Source organism: Trichosurus vulpecula, chromosome 2, assembly GCF_011100635.1.
Source record: "Trichosurus vulpecula isolate mTriVul1 chromosome 2, mTriVul1.pri, whole genome shotgun sequence".
NCBI classification, from domain to species: domain Eukaryota; kingdom Metazoa; phylum Chordata; class Mammalia; order Diprotodontia; family Phalangeridae; genus Trichosurus; species Trichosurus vulpecula.
The window spans coordinates 239387399-239407011 of record NC_050574.1 but is presented as its reverse complement, the minus strand read 5'-3'; the positions used below and the strand labels follow the sequence as shown (position 1 = coordinate 239407011).

General features: G+C 37.2%; 1 pseudogene; it reads right to left on the bottom strand.

Annotated features, from left to right (window-relative positions):
• Window positions 1–5782: 5782 nt before the first annotated feature.
• Window positions 5783–9999, bottom strand: LOC118836933 (annotated as a pseudogene).
• Window positions 10000–19613: the final 9614 nt, after the last annotated feature.

Genomic DNA, 19613 nt, shown 5'->3' with positions numbered 1-19613 from the left:
TGTCTGAAAGAATCAGTTACACAAAAAGTCAGCTCTTTGTAATTGATTTTAGGATTAATAGTAGAAGTCTGAGCTGTTTTTTAAGCCCGTATTGTTTGTACTATCTTCTTGTAAGGGGTTCCAGGATGATCAGGTGAGCCCCAATCAACTTGATGAGTTTCCCGATTAACTTGATGAAATTACAACATATGGACCTTTGTTGGAAGGGAACCCCCTATGGAAGTAAAATATACTCTCATATGTGCTGAGAGGACATAGGGAACTCCTGATTGGTTTCCTGTGAATGAGACTATCTCTAAGAGGATTGGCTACTGGGATTGATGGGTAGACTCTCTTTAGACAGGTGGCCTTTTCACCAGAACTGTTCAATAACTGCTTTAGATCTTAGAGGAGATCAAATGAGTCCAATGGGCTATTTGAATGCTTTATGTTTCTATATTTTTTTTTACATTTTATGTTTTTTTTTCAGTGATTAATGAAATAAAGGCTGTTTCATACCTGAAGTCTTGTTGTGCATAGAATGACAAATTGGAAGTTGATTTGCCATTATCCATATTTGGGAAATCCAGACACATACATAAGGCATACTTTATTTTGGATATTTCCCCAGAATAAAATTTTGGGGCAGAGGCAAGGAATTAAAGAGAGAAATTGACCCTTTGGGGCCAGGCTTCTGGTATCAAACCTGGTCCATGTGAACCCAGAGTTCTTGGAGAGCACCTTGGGCCGCTACTGACACTACTTAACATTTTATCATTACGGTTTACCAACATTTTTTCTCCACAATCAAGTTTAAAGAATGTAAAAAAATCTGTACTGACAGCAATAAATAGCAATAGCCACATGTATCAAATTAAAATAGAAAGGAAGGAAGGAAGGAAGGGGTTTAGGAAGATAGTAATGATGAGATGACACTGTTTGCTCCCAAGGGCTTCTTTACAGTTTGCAGAGCTGTCTCTGTACTAATCTTTCTTGCAGGTGCTTCAGTTGCAATGCCAGCATGGGGGTAAGCGTGCAGCTTGTACAGTTACTGTGAGAACCAGCCAAGCACCCAAGTTCTCAGGTTACTGCACTGTTTATATCTAGATCTGTTCAGGCTGCTTCCTTCAGTCAACTCATCTGGCTCATCAACTTACCTCTGCACAGACTTCTTCCTGAAAGCAATGAGCAGGTGCTGAGCTTTGTGTCCTGGAAAATCACATGGTCTGACATAAAAATTTCCAAAACTAAGCCTGGTGAAAGTGACCTTGGCCTGGAGCCTGCCCATCTGGCACATCATCAAGGCATAGAGAGTCAAGAAGGAGGAGAGTCTCAAGAGGGTCATGCCCTCCTTTCTGGGGGTGTGGGGTTTCCAAGAGAACCACAGCGTTGGTAGTAGAGGTTTACTTTACTTTTTTTTAAAATAAATATTTATGTATTTTTAGTTTTCAGCATTCACTTTTATAAGATTTTTGAGTTTCGATTTTTTCCTCCTCCTTCCCCTCCCCCCACAAGATGGAATGCAATCTGATATAGGCAATCATATTAAACCTATTTCCGCATTAGTTAAGTTGTAAAAGAAGAATCAGAACAAAAGGGGAAAAACCACAACAAAGAAAAAACACCAAAAGCAAAGAAAATAGTACATTTTGATGGACATTCAGACTCTGTAGTGCTTTCCCTGCATATGGGATGTTGCATCATGAGTCTCTTGGAATTGTCTTAGATTGTTGCATTGCTGAGAAGAGTTAAGTCCATCAAAGTTAGTCATCACACAGTGTTGCTGTTACTGTATACAGTGTTCTCCTGGTTCTGCTCACTTCACTCAGCATCACTTTATTCAAGTCTTTCCAAGTTTTTCTGAAATCCACCTGCTCATTATTTCTTATGGAACAATAGTATTCCATTACATTAATATACCATAACTTATTCAGCTATTCCCTAATTGATAGACATCCCTTCAATTTCCAATTCTTTGCTACCACAAAAAGAGCTGCAGTAAATATTTTTGTACATGTGGGTCCTTTTCCATTTTTATGATCTCTTTGGGATACAGACCTAATAGTGCTATTGCTGGATCAGAGGGTATACAGTTCTTTGGTCCTTTGGTCATAGTTCCAAACTGTTCTCCAGAAAATCTGGATGAGTTCACAACTCCACCAACAATGCATTAGTGTTCTAATTTTCCCATATCTTCTCTAACATTTATCATTTTCCTGTTTTGTCATGTTGGCCAATCAGATAGGTATGATGTGGTACCTCAGAGTTATTTTAATTTACATTTCTCTAATCAATATTGATTTAGAGCATTTTTTCATATGATTGTATATAGATTTAATTTCTTTTTCTAAAAACTGCCTGTTCGTTTTCATAGGAAGAAATTAAAGGTATCTGTGATGACTAACTTTGATAGACTTGGCTCTTCTCAGCAATCCAAGGTTCAAAGACTCATGATGGAAAAAGCTATCCACATCCAGAGAAAGAATTACTGAGTCTGAATGCAGTTCAAGGCAAACTATTTGCTCTCTCTCTCTTTTTCTTTTTTCTTCTTCTTTTTGGTTTTGTTTCTTCCTTCTCATGATTCATTCCACTGGTTATAATTCTTCTTTACAACTTGACTATTGTGCAAATAAGTTTATTGCAAAGGTATATGTAGAACCTATATTGGATTACATGCCATCTTGGAGGGGAAGGGGGAGAAGAAGGAGGGGGAGAAAATTTGGAACTCAAAAATTTGTAGAACTGAGTGTTGTAAACTAAAAATAAAAAATAAATTAAAAAATAAAAACTGCCTGTTCATATCCTTTGACCACTTATCAATTGGAATGACTTGTATTCTTATAGATTTGACTCAGTTCTCTCCACATTTTAGAAATGAGGCCTTTATCAGAGACACTGGCTGTAAAAATTGTTTCCCAGCTTTCTGCTTCCCTTCTACTCTTGGTTGCATTGGCTTTGTTTGTGCAAAACCTTTTAATTTAATGTAATCAAAATTATCAATTTTGCATTTCACAATATTCTCTATCTCTTGTTTGGTCAAACATTCTTCTGTTCTCTATAGATCTGACAGGTAAACTATCCCTTGCTCTCCTAATTTGCTTATAGTATCACTCTTTATGTCTAAATCGTATGCCCATTTTGACCTTATCTTAGTATTTGGTCTATGGTTAGTTTCTGCCATACTGTTTTCCAGTTTTTCCAGCAGTTTTTGTCAAATAGTGAGTTCTTATCCCAGAAGCTGGAGTCTTTGGGTTTAGCAAACAGTAGATTACTATAGTCATTGACAACTATGTCTTGTGTGCCTAACCTATTCCAGTAATCCACCACTCTATTTCTTAGCCAGTACCAGTAGTTTTGAAGATTGCTATTTTATAGAGAGGCTTACTTTTCTCTGAAGATGTAGTTTGTTGTTGTTTTTTTTTTGAGGAGAGAAGGCAAGGCAGTTGGGGTTAAGTGACTTGCCCAAGGTCACACAGCTAGTAAGTATCAAGTAGCTGAGGCTGGATTTGAACTCAGATCCTCCTGACTCCAGGGCCAGAGCTGTATTCAGTGCACCACCTAGCTGCCCTTGGAGATATAGTTCTTAATGCTGTTGCTCCCATGTATTTACATTTTTTGTTTTGTTTTGTAGTTTTTCAGTTATGTCTGACTCTTTGTGACCCCTTTTGGGGTTTTCTTGGCAAAGATACTAGAGCGGTTTGTCATTTCTTTCTCTAGCTCATTTTACAGATGAGGAGACTGAGGCAAACAGGGTTAAGTGACTTGCCCAGGGTCACACAGCTATAATGCCTGAGACTGGATTTGAACTTAGGTCTTCGTGACTCCAGGCCCAGCACTCTATCCACTGTGCCACCTAGCTTTGATGGGAATCATAAAACTCATTTCAGTGACATGGGTATTGATAGCATTTCTTTTTGTATGTATCTTTTGCAAAATTCAGTGAAATTTTTTGTCTAATTACACTGAGGGGCTGTGATCTGGATGGCCTTCTGAAATATACAGAGTAGTTGTTACCTTGCATATTACACTACGTATTGAAAAGATTTTTGATTTTGCAGTTAGAGGACAGAGTTTGAAATTAAGTTTGATTCTTACTACCTGTATGACTTTGGGTAAATCACTTTTTCCTCATCTGTCAAATGAGAAGATTGAATTAGATGATCTCTAAGACCCTTTCTAGCTCTAAAGTCTGTGATTCTACAAAGCTGTGGATATGGAAAAGGTTTTTTTCCCCAAATTCCTTGAGTACTAGATAATTTGGAAACTATAAGGATGATTCTAGAACCCCTTGAGAATGGTACCAACTGACAGTGATTCATGACCTCCAACACAGGTGCTCTAAAGAGACCAGAGAAAGTCTTGGGAGATAATGTTAAGGCCATAGCTGTCACTGACTTCATTAGTGGTAGCAGAGATTATATCGGTGCACTGGCTGTCTGGAGGATCAGCTTTGAGTCAAGAAGATTTTCATTCAAATCCTGGTTCAGACTAGTACTCTCTCTCTCTCTTTCTCTCTCTCTCTCTCTCTCTCTCTCTCTCTCTCTCTCTCTCTCTTTCTGTCTCATATATACACATGTGTACATATGTGTATATATTATACACATATATGTGTATATATGTATGCATAAACATATACATATGGAGAGAGAAAGAGATACAGAGAAATAAGACAGAGAAAAAAGAGAAAGCAAAACAGAGACAGAGACAAATACTGGGATGCTAGGGAATGGGTAGTTTGGAAGAGTTCTGGGAAGAGCTCATCCTAGTATACCAAAGGATTATAAGTACTCTCGATTCCTTCTAAATTAAGCTCCCCACACAAAGTCTCAAGCATCTTATCCTAGCTATGGCTCTGTTACAGGGACATAGGGCAGCAAGATGGCACAGTGGATAGAGTGCTGGGCTTGGAATCAGGCAGACTCATCTTCCAAAGTTCAAATCTGGCTTCAGACACTTACTAGTTGTGTGACTCTGGGCAAGTCACTTAACCCCATTTGCCTCAGCTCCCTCATCTGTAAAGTGAACTGGGGAAAGAAATGACAAATCACTTCAAGTATCTTTGCCAAAAAAAAAACAAACAAATCAAACCAAACCCAAATGGAGTCATGAAGAGTTGAAGTGATAAAGACGGAAACAACTGAACAACAACGATGAGATTGGTGTCCATCCATTTTAGATGATGTAGGTAGTTTATAACAGGCTTATGGAAAACAGTCTTGCTTTTTTAAAAAAAAAACTTTTCCATACATTCCATTTATTTAAAAAAAAGACCCACAATACAATGTTATTCTTGTCTAGCATTCAAAAAGCCTGGTCCTATAAAAACAATATACTACTACTTACATAATAGAATATAAGGCTACTGATTTTGCAGTGTTTGTGGGAATGTATTGAATGTCTGGAGGGATCTGCTTCCCAAGGAAACACTTCACTTTTCTAGATTTTCTCCCTGGGAAGATGGACAGACATTTGGTAATAGCATCCATAGTCAGGCCGGCTACTTGTATAGATGGTTCTTTTTCTGTCGATCGTGATGACACTTTACAAAAAATTTCTAAAGCAATGGCAAATAGCGAAGAAAAACATGTTAAGAAGAATGAACGCTATCTCTAATAAGATTGACTCCTAAACTTTATGATAATCCTTATTACTTCATAGTCACAACCTGGGTAGATCAAGAGCGCTGTTGGCCTTCTACATGGAGGAATGCTTGCCTGGAAGGTGTGAGTTTAATACAGAGCGTGATTACTGAAGCAAGTCCAAATCTCTTAAACATAAAATGTCAGCAGAATGGGTGGATGTCTCAGTTGCTGCTAGAAGAGTCTGAACTATTAGAAAGTGAAAAATGTTTTTCCTTTTTTTGCTTCTTTTTCTCCTTTTTGTGATGTTTTCCTTTTTTGGTTTTGTAATTTTTCTCCCTTTTCTTTTCCTTCTTCTGGGATTTTTGTTTCTTTCGTTTTGATGTGTCTTCTTTAGTAGAATAGATGGGTAAGACCTTTTTCTTTTTCTTTTTCAATTAAAATTTCTCTTTCTTTTTTCTTTTCTTCTTCCTTATTTGTATTTTTCCTCAGGTAAAGTCTGCAATTTATTGAGTTCCTTAGCCTCTTCTTTGCTGTCTTCACCACTTGTACTACTGATGTCTAAAACTATGTTCTTTTGGGGTCTACTCGGGGAAAATTACAGCATTCAAAAGTCAGGTGACCAGGATAGCCACATTTTTTACATCCAGCACTGATATTGTCCTTATCGCCACCTCTAATTAAAATTGAGCATTTCCTTCAGTTATTTAAAAACATTATTTAGAAGAGGGATCTATAAAATTCACCTGATTGCCAAAGGGGTCTGTGGCCCAGGGAAAAAAAGGGTAAAGAACTCTTGATTTAGGGCCATAGGATTTAGAGCTGGAAGGGGTGCTTAAAACCACCTACTCTAACTCTCTTTTAAAGGGGTAAACAGAGGCTTAAAGAAATTAAGCATACTGTGTCTTGCCCTCAGGTGGTGGTATGTAGAAAATATATCACATTCTGATTAATTAAAATTAGGCCTTTGGTCTTGAGAGACTTTTTACTACATCATCCTGCCTCTGGAGTTTAATCTGGCAGGGGCATTGCCCTGGAGGAGGTAACTTCTGGGCCTCAGCTCCTGATTTTTTTTTCTATGAAGTTTGAATACAACTCATCTAATATCTAATTTTGTATATGTTTTCCAGTTTATCTTACTTCTTATTCTTATGCTTACAAGGTAATCTCTCTCTCTATTTAAAGAGAGATGGAAGCAGAAAAGTTTCCTCTCAGGCAGGTTTATTCAATACTTTCTTAACTCTTGGCATCATTACTTTCTTATCATCTGCTTATCTTGCTGTTCAGTCATTTTAGTCCCATCTAATTCTTTGTGACCCCATATGGGGTTTTCTTGGCGAAGATACTGGAGTGCTTTGCCATTTCCTTCTACAGCTCATTTTACAGATGAGGAAACTGAGGGAAACAGGGTTAAGTAACTTTCCCAGGGTTACATAGCTAGTAAGTGTCTAAGTTCAGATTTGAACTCAGGTCTTCCTGACTCTAGGCCCAGTGCTCTATCCATTATGCCACCCAGCTGCCAACAACAACAACAATGTAAAAATATTCATGAAGATCAAGACTAAAAATCATATTCCAAGTTGATATATTCATGAATCCTTTCTGGCTTTATCAGGACCCCGTGGCTTGCATTGCTATTTGCTAAGAAGATGGTAGTAGCTTGCTAAGAGGCACTGATGAGCTGATGAGCTCAGCTTTAAGTGCTTTGTTTTGGTCTGCTAATGCTTTTGACTGTAATTCTTTTTTTTAAAGTCCTATTGATGCCTTTCATTTTTATATCATTGCTGGATATTATTAACCTTGCTTCTACTTCCACGCTGGTATTAGAAACTTACTTGTAATAAAGAAATACAATTAAAACAGAGAAACTATCTGTCCCAGAATGAGCTGATCACTTGAAATTGCCTCACCATGCAGTTTAACTCAGCCTTGCATACTCAGCACCTTCCCAACTCTCTCAGCCACCGCTGCTCTCTGATTGGAGAGTGGAACTCCACGCTCTTACCAAAGCTTTCCTTTACAGAGGGCAGGACCTGGATTTTCCAGCTCACTTACCACTTTCCTTCTGCAGCTCTGCTTGGTTTGAACCACATGGAATAAGATGCCCAGGCTGGGAAGCCCAGATGTCTCTCCACCCTTTCTAGCTTCCTTTTATGCATTTATTGTCTTCCCCCATTAGATTGGGACAGGCTTGAACAACTTGTGGCCCACTAAAGGATTTCAGGCAGCCTATGAAAAATGTAGAGGAAATGTAGAGGAAATCCTTTGGCAGGCTGTGGATTGTACAGGTTTGGACTGGAAGCTCCCTGATGACAGAGACTGTCTTTCTTTTTCTTATTTGTATCCCTACCAATTTTCACAGTGCCTGGCAGCACATAGTAGGTACTTAGTAAATGTGTTTTGAATTCAATTGAAAAAAGAATCAAGAGATATAGTGACCATATTTGTGCTGATAGGCTCTTGCCTCTCTATTGTTTCATTATGTTATTTCAGACTGAAACTTTTAAAAAATTACTTAGAGCTCAGCTTTCTTACATGATCTTCCCCCAACATCCCAATCTACCTTGCTGAAATCATAGTATATTTTGTTTTTCTGATTCTGCTTATTTCACTCTGAATCAGTTCAAATAAATCTTCATATCTTTCTCAATATTCCACTGGGGCACAACATTAGCTCTCTTAACCTTTGTGTGTTTGTTTTCCTAGCTTCAAAATGGGACAATTACTTACTATGTAATAAAGTTTGAAAACATTTTGACTTCTACATATCGACGGGAGGTATTACATATAATAATATTCTGTGCCCCTGTGTGCAAAATTGTCCTCTCATGGGATTAGAGGAAGACTATTTTCCTTCTTGGCTTAAGCTCAGGCTCAGGGCTTAAATTATTGTATCTCTGAGTGTCCCAAGATAATATTGTACATGTCCTGCCAAAAAGGGCTGTGGTTGAGCATTTCATGGAATGTATTTTCAGGATCCTTCATGTCCTTGATAACTACTTTTAAAGGCTTCCATCCTTTTATAAGCTTGGTGCCTTGAACTGTTCTGGCAGCTCTATTGCACAGTAAGTTATGGCAAAGCTTTGCGTTACTAGAAAATCATGATGGAAAGGCAGAAGGGAAGTGTTCTTTTCCTTTGTAATGCGGACCATTTGCCTATGCCTGCAAACATATCAAGAGAACAACATTCAGGCTATAGTTAGTCTTGGAGACAGGTAGACTAGGTCACTGCCTCTGTGGTATGATTTGTGGTAAAAAGCTTTTGTCTCCAAACATTCTTTCTACAAAGGCTTGGAATTCATATGATCGTAGTATTTAGAGCTGGAAGCACCTTAGAGATAATCTAGTCTAATTCTCTTATTTTACAAATAAAGAAACCAAAGCCACAAGAAGTTAAGTGACTTACTTAAGGTCACACAAGAAACAAATAGCAGAGTTGGAATTTAAATTCAGTTCCCCAACTCTATTCCACTGTTCTTTCCATTGTCCTAAACTATGAGCAGTTCATTTATTTATGTTGCCTTCTCTAGATATTCTCTTTTAAAATATAAATGCTGGTAATGGGGAAATATGGTAAATGCCTCATATCTAGCATAAATGAGCTTGTAATATCTTTTCTTTTAGTGCCAGGGGAAGCCTAGTAGCATCTGAGCTCTGCAATTCCTGGGAGCTGGGTTAAGTGGGTGGCATAGGGTGGCATGGGGAATAAAAAGGATGATATATTAAAACTGGGCAGAGTGGAGTTTATGCACTTTGAAGACAAACTCTGATTTCACAATTTTGTCTAGGGATGATTTTTTTCAAATGTTTCTTTTATATTTTATGCTCAATTTTTTGACTGACATTTTCTGCATTAGCAACATATAACCAGAATAGCAAGTGTTACATACGAGGACTAGGTTGAAATAGATGATTGGTGTAGGGCAGCAGAATGTATGTCTGACACATTGCCTGGCTCAAGCAACTGTTAGGTGTTCTAAATCTGGTTCAAAAATTATAGAGGAAAGAAAAACATTTAACTTTGAAGGGAGAGAGAGCATGAAATAATCTATTGCTGACTAACAATAAAGGCATTTGAATTTCTAGCTAAAATTTTTTTTGTATGTCTATATTAATTTGTGCTTAGGGGGCTAAAGAAAGGGGAATTTTTCAAAGTTTATTTTCATTCCTACATTTATGAATTCTTCATAGTCACAAAGCTGATCACACAATGTAAAGAACATAATTTCCTACTGTTTTGATTGCTGGTTATGCAAAAGTGTTTGACTAGACAAAGCAACACAGGACCTCCTTCCATTAGCAGAGTAGCTTTAAAGGCATATTAAGATCATATGAGATTTCTTTGATAGATGCAAGTACAAAAGTTGCTTTGTTCAGATTAATAATATTAAGCAAAGAATAAAACAGGGACATACCTGCTAAACATGTTTACTGCTGTCATGCAGGATGTACTTTGTATAGTTTTTAAGAGAGATTTCCTACCTATAAAATCGTCCCTAAAATTGTCTTGTTTTTTGGTGACATTATGCTGATTGCCTTAATCTTCAGAATATCATAGGACAGAGATGACTGTTCAATGAAATCCACTGCCATTCACTCTACTAAGAAAAACCAAGTAGAAGAAAGCATATTTTCCAGATTATGACATATAACATGGTCCCAGCAATGGATCATAGCTGCTTTCTTAGGATCATTTTAGTTATGTATAGGAAGAGTCATTGCCAGTAGGTGGCTGCTTGGTGATGAATTTATTGGGCAGGTTGGTTTGAGAAAAAAAAATCCAAATGCCCTCAATCCCTTTTGCTTTCATTGTGTAGAGTGGTTGGCCAGTGGGGAAAAGGTAGTAAAAATTAGAGTTTTTAGATTATCTATATACTTTAACTTTATCTGATGGAACTCTAAATGTGACCTATTTATGCAATGACCAATAAGTAGTCATATTACTGGAGGAACCAAATCAGGTCAATCTTGACATTCTTTATATGCATTGAAGCTAGAGCACAAAAGGAAGTTACAGGAAAGAAAAAGGAAAGGAAAAAATATATAGAAAATCTAAGGAAGGACAGATAATTTATGGTTGAGGTTTGGAGGATGGGATCTGAATAGGCTTCATGGAAGAAATTTTATATGATCTGGGCCTTGAGGAATGGGTATATTTCACAAGGCAGAGATATAGAAAAAGAAGGAAGACATCATTGGCACAAAATGGAATGAGCAAAGATAGTTGTAGAAAGCAAAGGACTTGCATGAGGGAGTAGTAAAATGTGTCTGAAATATTGTACATTAGGGAATAATGTGATAAGAGGCTGAAAATGAGATTTTAGAAGATCTTGACTACTAAACTATTGAGTTTCTACTTTATTTAGGTCAAAGACAATGCAGACTTTGGATAGTGAATTCAGGAAGAGTAGATTTTTTAAAAAAATAAGAATTTTAATTTGGACATCCTGGGTTTGAGATGCTAGTGGGATATTCAGGTAATTGAAAGTAAATTTCAGGAGAAATGTTAGGACTAGAGACATAAATTTGGGAATTGTCTGTATAGAAGTGATAGTTGAAGGCATAAGAGCTGATACCTATTCTGAGGGAGAAAGTATAGAGATAAAAGATTAGAGATTTAAGGATAGAAACTTGGGGAACACAAAACTTAAGGGATTAGAACGTGGAGGAGAAGCCAGTGAAAGAGACAGAAGGAGTGGTCTGAGAGGTAGGAAGAGAAAAAGGAAAGTGTGGTAATATGGAACCAAGGGACAAAGGTATGCTCAACAATGTGAAATGATATAGAGAGGTAAAGAAGGATGAAAAATGAGAAAAGATAATTTAATTTGATATTAAGGAGGGTCTGTGCTTTGTGTGCACCTAGGGGCTTGGTTAAAGAGAAGATATATATTTAAAGATGTGGTTGTAACTCGGTATTGTTAGTCAAGACTGCGTTTTTGGGAAATCATTGTTAGAATGTATATAATTCTTGTGGGAATTGTAAAAATTGTAGGAAGCCTAATGGCTTCTGGGTAGCTTATGTTAATTTAAGGAGATGTGAATGAAATGTGAATGAAGTTTAACTGAGTAGACAAGGGACTTCCTCTTTTTTTCAAACTACTTATCCCATCCTAGGAACAAAAACTGATTTTTTGAAGGTGAAATATGTCACAGCCCTAAAATACTGTGCATGATTTCTACTACTGGTAGGTACTTTTTGGTCTATCACCTACTTTCTCCCATAGCACCTCGGGAGAACCAGAGATAATGGTTGAAGTTATATTAATGTCTGTTTATACTTGCTTTAGTGTGAAGCAATATGGTCTTTTTCCAATCCCACTAGGTTTTTTTTTGTATCTGTTCCTGTTCTTTTTATTGATTGGCTCTTGAGAGTTTGAGACTATCACATATAAGCATATGTTGGAGATTTACATATATACAGATGATTTGAGTTAAATGAATGAAATATATATATATATATATATATATACACACATGCATACATATGTGTATTTTATATATATATATATATATATATATATATATATATATATATATATATATATATATATATTTGTGTATGTGTCTTTGCATGTGTGTATGTTTTTTCTTTCATTGTTTTGGCCAAAGAATTCATTTTCTAGTGATCAATCTGTTGGTGATAAGACTCTTCTTGGCTAGATTGGCCCTCAGAAAAATGATTCATTCTACAGCCAGAATTGTACTCAAAGCCTTTTCAGCATTATAGAACATGAAGAAACTTGTGCTTTCCTGGAGGTAATCTTTGAAAGCAATGCTTCCTGTCCATCCCTATTCTGAGGCATCAGAATAGAATTTTGCAGTTGTGGTTTAGGACCTTTGAACACCACAATCTGGAAGGAATGAAAGTTGTGGGTGATCCTGGGGCAATGGCTAGGTTCATGATAGCATAAGTCATCTGCAATATATTATTAATGATTATATTCTTAAGAAATGTGATAAAAGATGTCTGAATGGAAAAGGAAGTGGGATGATTATGTGGTTTTGGATAACAAATGAACAGCTTGACTTGAGATGCATAGAATGTCATTAGACTTAGAGGAAAGCCTCTGGCAAGTTGGGTAGATCTTTAATGGAGAACCTAGGGAAGACAAGGGCAAGAATTGCTCAGGATCATGTTCTGATTGTGGTTCCACATGTGGTGCCATCACTCAAAGCTGAGGATTCAGATAAACAATGACTTTGATAAAATATATTCAACAACCCCAGATAAAATCAGTTCTCAAGGTGATTAAAAATCAGCCCAAGAAGGAAAATGCAGGTAAAAACTGCAAACAAGTATATTAAAAGCAAATGTCAAGGATGTTCTCTGAGGTCTCAAGAACTCTCCCATCTAAGTCTTAAAACTGTTTTTCTATACTTCTTTTTCTAAGGGTCCCAGACCATTCCATCCAAGTGTAAGGTTAACTCAAACTGCTCCAGGTCTGCTCCATTGCTTCCTGATTCACAATAGCCCCAGTTGGTGGTATTAAAGTGGGGGATTAACTCAAGTCCTCCTAGTTTCACTAGTATCCCGGCCTACAAGAGATGAGAAAGCCTAGATAACTTGTTATGTGCACAAATGGAAAGAAAACCCATATTTATGTGATCACAGAAGACTGGAACATTTATTCATAAACATACATAACACACACTCACGCATACAACTGATCAGTAAAGGAATGCTTAATTTGGTTGTTCAGGAAAGGATGCCATTCTGTTTTTAAAACATGTTATCTATTTTAATTTTATCCAGAAACTGGAAGGCTCAATAACTCTTGCTCATATGATGTTATTTGATTTTAATAAGTAGTCACGCTATCAGAAATGGGGAACAGGGATGGTTAATAAATGTTTGTTGATTAATTTATTGGTCTTTAGACCTGAAATCCACAATTTTGATTCTTCCTTCTCATCCCTAAGAAACATAAAATTTCAAATAATCCTCTTCCTACCACTACCTTGACAGAAATACCATGTCACCTTATGTCATCCTGTTTTAACACAAATAGAACACCTAATTAAGCACCCTCTCTTTTAAAGCCTTTTGTTTTAATCTATTATTCTTTAATCCATTTTTACATAAAAGTTTCTTTAGTGACCCTATAAGTATACTTTATGCTCTATGCAGGATATTTTTAAAACGTATAGCGGACATCGTTTCTACTCTTTGGAAATTTACAGTCTGAATTGGATTTTATAAATGTCTTATAATACTATATAACCACAAGTCACTTTTATATAAGACTTAGAAGTTTACGAAGAATCATATTCATAGCAACTAACTGAAGTGGCTAGTGCCAAGTACTGTTGTGTTCATTTTCCAAGTGAGGAAACAGACCTAGAAAATTTCAATGACTTGCCTATAGTCCTAGTTGGCAAATAGAATTTGCTAGACTTGGACCCATGAATCCAAATCAGGTCTTTAGGAGTCCAAGGCCAGTTATCTTTCCACTATACCACACCGCCCCTCATACACAAGTATATACATATACATATATATACACACATATACACACACACACACACGTGTGTGTGTGTGTGTGTGTGTGTGTGTGTGTGTATCTATTAGCAATCCTCCTGGTAGTATGTAGGTTTCTCTTTTTAAAAAATATATAAATGATAGCATGAAATATATATGTATATATATATGTATATAATAATTTGAAATCCTTTAGTATTTAAAGTCTGCCTAGGGAAATGGTTGATTAAATCTCAAAGATTCATTGCAAAATAATTTCTGTTATTTACTAGACTTAAAGAAGTTGAATTACAGGTTTATGTCATAAACTATGCTAAACATTTTTGGAGATACACATTTATTTGTAGCGCTTAATTACCTTTGTTCTTTTCGATGGGAATTAGGAGAACACAGAGACAAAACCAAATCTACCTACTATGAGAGCGCTCTGTTTACAATTGATACGAAAACAAAAACAAATTCCAAAAAACCCTGACCAAACAAACCCGAAAAAACAAAAACCCATAGCCTATAAGTAAGCCTCTAGAGGGAGCCCTTATTACATTATTTTCAGAGGAAGAGACAGCTAAAGAAAATAGAATCTTGCAGGAACAAATACAGATGTTTAAAATTGTGTGACTACCACCTGAAAGAAGATGCATAGAATGTTTGTACATTATTTAGTATATCATGTTATCTCACCTTCCGAATACAGGGATGTTTGTTGTTCTTTTAATACCGAGCGTTATCATGGCCTGGAGGGTGCCCTGGGGTTTGAGGGCTAGTTTAAGGGAGCACAAGCTCTGTCAGGGCCTCTGCCAAGTTGGAAAATCTTCAAGTCTAGGCCCAGCAATGAACTATATGTTGCTGTCTGAAAAGCAGTCTAAACAAATTCAGAGAGGTTCCTTGTCAGGTGGATTATAGGGTTACAAGGACTGGCATCGCTGCAAATTTTGGGTATAATACCATCTACTAAGTTAAAGAGATTCAATGCAAGAGGACCCCACTCCAGAAATTGTAGATCCTTGAAATCTTACAGTAAGCACTTGGTTTTAAATATTCAATGTATTCCTAAAGAATTTATGTGAAAATGAATGTACCAGGTGGGCTTACTGTTTAAAGTTATCCTATGCTAATGCCTTTTGTAAAGCCATTAAGTGCCTCTTCCAGTGTTAATTGGGTAGCCGAAAGTAGGGAACGGGATATTGAAGTTAAGTAACTTTCCAAGCCTTAAGCCAGTTCTTTATTCATTATTTCAAAATTTTCTAATCCTCTGAAACACAAAACTTTTTAGGGAAGTGGGACTACTCTTGTGATTTCACCAGAGTGAATAGCTCCCAGTGAAGGACTTCCCTGTACCAATTCTGATCCATAACTGTTCTGCAACATTATTCTTAGAGAATTACCTGAGTGCAGCAGACAGTTTATTTAAATGTGAATGGGGGAAGCCCTTACTCTAAAGTCAAAGAAATAACTTAGAGATTAGTATCAATTTCGGATTATACATCTCCTATAATAATGATGATGATGATGATAATAATGATAACAAAACAACAAATTTGTATGTGGACTTATGATTTGTAAAGTATTTTCAGTATAGATAATTAGCAAGTAACCTGACAATGCTGGAAATAAATGATTGAGATCTGAAATTTTAATCAGATTTTGGCAGCTAAATGGTATAGTTGATAGAAGTCTGAAATGGGAGTCAGGAAGACCCCAGTTTAATTCTGCCTCAGTCACTTACTAGCTGTATAATCCTAGGCTAGTCACTTAACCATTTCTAGCCTTGGTTTCTCCATCTGTAAAATAAGGTAATAACTGCTCCTGTTTCACAGGATTGTTTTGAGGAGCAAGTGAGATAATGTCTATAAAGTGCTTCGTAAACCTCAAAGTGCTCTATAAATACCGAATATTGTTATTATTTTCAATTCGTTTTAAATATTTATATCTTAAAAGCTCATTTTTGTTGGTAGGATATTATTGGCAGGAGGGAGTACTAATCTGTCTCCATTTATTTGGGTAAGGAGAGAGCAGACCTGTGATTTCCTTGGCATAGGCAACTCACAGTGAGAAGCCTCCTCTCTTAATGAAGATTGCCACTTTCCCTGCAGTCTATGGCCTGAGTGCTGTCTAGAGCCCTGAGAGGTTAAATGCACTGTCACACAGCCAATGTCTATCAGACACTGGTCTTGCAACCAGTACATATGTCTCTGGTTTATTTCTATTTCTTACATTAGTCAGTCTCTCATCCTAGTGATCTCTACCAATGGGTCAAAATGATGTGAACTTTTCTCTCTTATAGTTTCCCACATAAAAAAAGAAAAACCAAATAAAGCTGTCAATATGTTGTTTTCATCATTATTTTATATTTCATATGTATACATACACATGTATGTATATATGCTTTTAAAATTGTTTGCCTCCAGGAAATTTTTTTGTAATGGTATTGCAGAATAACCATTTTGTGAGATTATAGAGGAATACAAAATACTCTAGTCTTGAAAATCAAAAGGCTCTGGGATTTGAATACCAAACCTTGTCACTTATTTTGTGTATAGTAACCTTGAGCAAATGAATCTTAGACTCATTATTCTTTTCTATAAAATGGGGAGAATAATACTCATATTACCTACTTAGGAGGGTTGTTATGAGACAATCAATCAATTAACAAGCATTTATTAGACACCTGGTATGTGCCACGCACTGTGCTAGTTACTGCATATATAAAAACAAAAATGCAACATATCCTTTTCTCAAAGAGTTTACAAACTTTTTTTGGTTAGTGTGGGGAGAAGGCAGATAACATGTACTTACATAAAGGTATAAAACTATACACAAAGTAAATACAAGGCAATTTTTTTTTGTGGGGAGGAAGGGCCCTAGCATCTGGAAAGCTTCATGTAGAGATGTCTCTTGAGCAGAGTTTTGAAGAGGAAAAAGGGGTTCTAAGAAGTGGACATAAGGTAGGGGTGTAATCCAGGCATGGGGTATAGCCAGTGGAATGGTATATAGAGGGTGATTGGAATGTCCTATATGAGGAATAGTAAGAAGGCCAGTTTAACTGGATTGTAGAGTACAGGAAAGGGAGTCATGTATGAGAAGACTGGAGATGTATTGGGGTCAGGTTTTGAAGGACTTTAAAAGTCGAACAGAACTATATTTGACCCTAGAGGAAACAGGGAGCCATTTGAGTTTATTGAGTAGAGGACTGATACGGTCAGCCCTATTCAATATGAAAATCACTTGGGCAGCTAGGTTGAGGGTGAATTGTAGAGTGAGGAGACTAGTCAGGGAGACCAATTAGTAGGTTATTGCAGTAATCTAGGTAATTAGCTTGAACTAGAGTGGTGTAATCACATGAGTAGAAAGAATGGGATCAACGTAAGAGATATTTGGGTAGTAGAAATAATGAGAGTTGACACCTGATTGGCTATGTGGAGTGAGGGAGGATGAGCATCCCAGGATAATGTCAAAGTTACAAACCTGGGTGACAGGAAGAATTGGTGGTGCTCCATAGAAGAGACTGGAAAAGTCCTTATTTTTATTTTTAAATTAAATTTTACTTTTTTGAATGAACGAAAATCTGTTTTCTTTCCTCTTTCACTACGGTCTCCCCACTGGGGAAAAAAAGAAAAGCAAAATCCTTGTAAGATATACATAGTCATGCAAAACGAATTCTCAAATTTTCCATGTCCAAAATATATGTCTCATTCACCACGATGAGTCCACTACTTCTTTGTCAGAAAGTGGATAGCATGCTTCATCACCTATCTTCAGGAATCCTGCTTTGGGCAGTTAAGACTTTCAAAGTTGTTTGCATTTCTAATGTTGTTATTGCATAAATAGTTCTGGTTCTGCTCACTTCATTCTGCATCAATTCATACAAGTCTTCCCAGGTTTGTCTGAAACCATTTCTTATGGCATGGTAGTTTTCCATGACATTCATATGCCATATTTTGTTCAGTCATTCCTCAATCAAGTAGTACCCTCTTAGTTTCCAGTTCTTTGCCATGATAAAGGGAACTTCTATAAATATTTTTGTACATATGACTCCTTGGTAAATTTTTTATTAAGTGCTCACTGTGTATTAAGCACTGTGGTAAGTGCTGGGGATGCAAATAGAGAAATAATCCAGTTTCTGCTTTCAAGGAGCCCACATTCTAGTATAGGAGGGTTGAACTTCATAGAGGATGGAAAAACCAAATGGTGCTTGGGTTCTGGCAGGCAAAGGATCAGGATGCATAGGAAAGCTCCTCAGACCTTGGGGAGCAAGGGAAAGTTAGATGGTCCCTGATCAATGACTGATGGAAGGGGGACAGTGGGGTTGAGGGTTCAAGCAGAGTGGGTCTTTGGATTACTTCCAGCAGGGGTGATTAGTATTGGGGAGGGGAAGGTTCTTGATGCTGCTCATGCTGGCTCATCAGATCCTAGACAGAAGCAGAGAAATTCAGAAGGGAGTTGGATTTTAAGGAAAAGATTAATTCAGTTTTAGATGTGTTGAGTTTGAGATTATTGAGAGGACATCCAGTTTGAAATATGCAAAGAAGAATTACTGGTGCTCATGAGGAAGACAAGGATTCAAAGCCTTTCAACTACGCCCCCTCCTACTTTTCCAGTTTTCTTACATCTCACTCCCAGTGTGTACTCTTGGATCCAGTGACACTGGTCTTTTGGCTGTCCCATGAACAAGACATTCTATCTCTCAGCTCCCAGCATTTTCTCTCTCTGTCCCCCATGCTTGGAATGCCCTCCCTCCTCCATTCTGCCTACTGACTTCTCTGACTTCCTTTAAATTCCAATTGAAATCTCACCTTCTACAGGAAGCCTTCCTTAACCCTTCTTAATCCCAGTGACTTCCTCCTTCTAATTATTTCCTATTTATCCTTGCATTGGTAACTAAGGTGAGACTTTCTTACTGTTTTAGAATGATGAATTAATTAAGTCTCTTTGATTGAGTCTTACCAGGTGCTAAACCCCAGGCCCACACCCTTTCACTACTAGGTACAAAGCCCCAGGCTGGTCAGCAAGCTAGTTAGCTAGTTTGAGAGAGGTGGGAAGCCCTCAGGGTCCTAAGGGGAGTTGCTAAGACTAGAGCCAATAGTATGCACCTAAGTTCTGGTAGCTCAAATGACATTTGATGACGTCCAAAGATTGTATAAAAAGAGAGAATGCAGCTGTTTGCTTGAGGCTCTCACTCCTGGAGGAGTGTTGGTGCGGAACTCTGGGCAGCTACTCTAAGAGACTCCTGGCTCACCCAGATGTTGAAGGTTTCTTGGTAACTATGAATTGTATTCAGTCTGTTTATAATGTATGTTTGTAATTTGTTTGTATTTGCTCTGAAGTTCAGGGTGCTGACTTTTCCCCTGAACTAAGTGGATTGAAATAAGATTGTTAACCCCCTAACATTGCTTTCCTTAGTAAAGCAGATCAAAAGAACCTGTGCTGGCAATGTTCTTGTTGTTGGGCTTGTGTTGGTCTTTCACCCCGACAGCAACTGCTAGTCGAATTGTTGCAACAATCATGTATATAGTTTGCTATGTATATTTTTGCCTGCATGTTTTCTCCCTCATTAGATTGTAGGTTCTTTGAGGGCA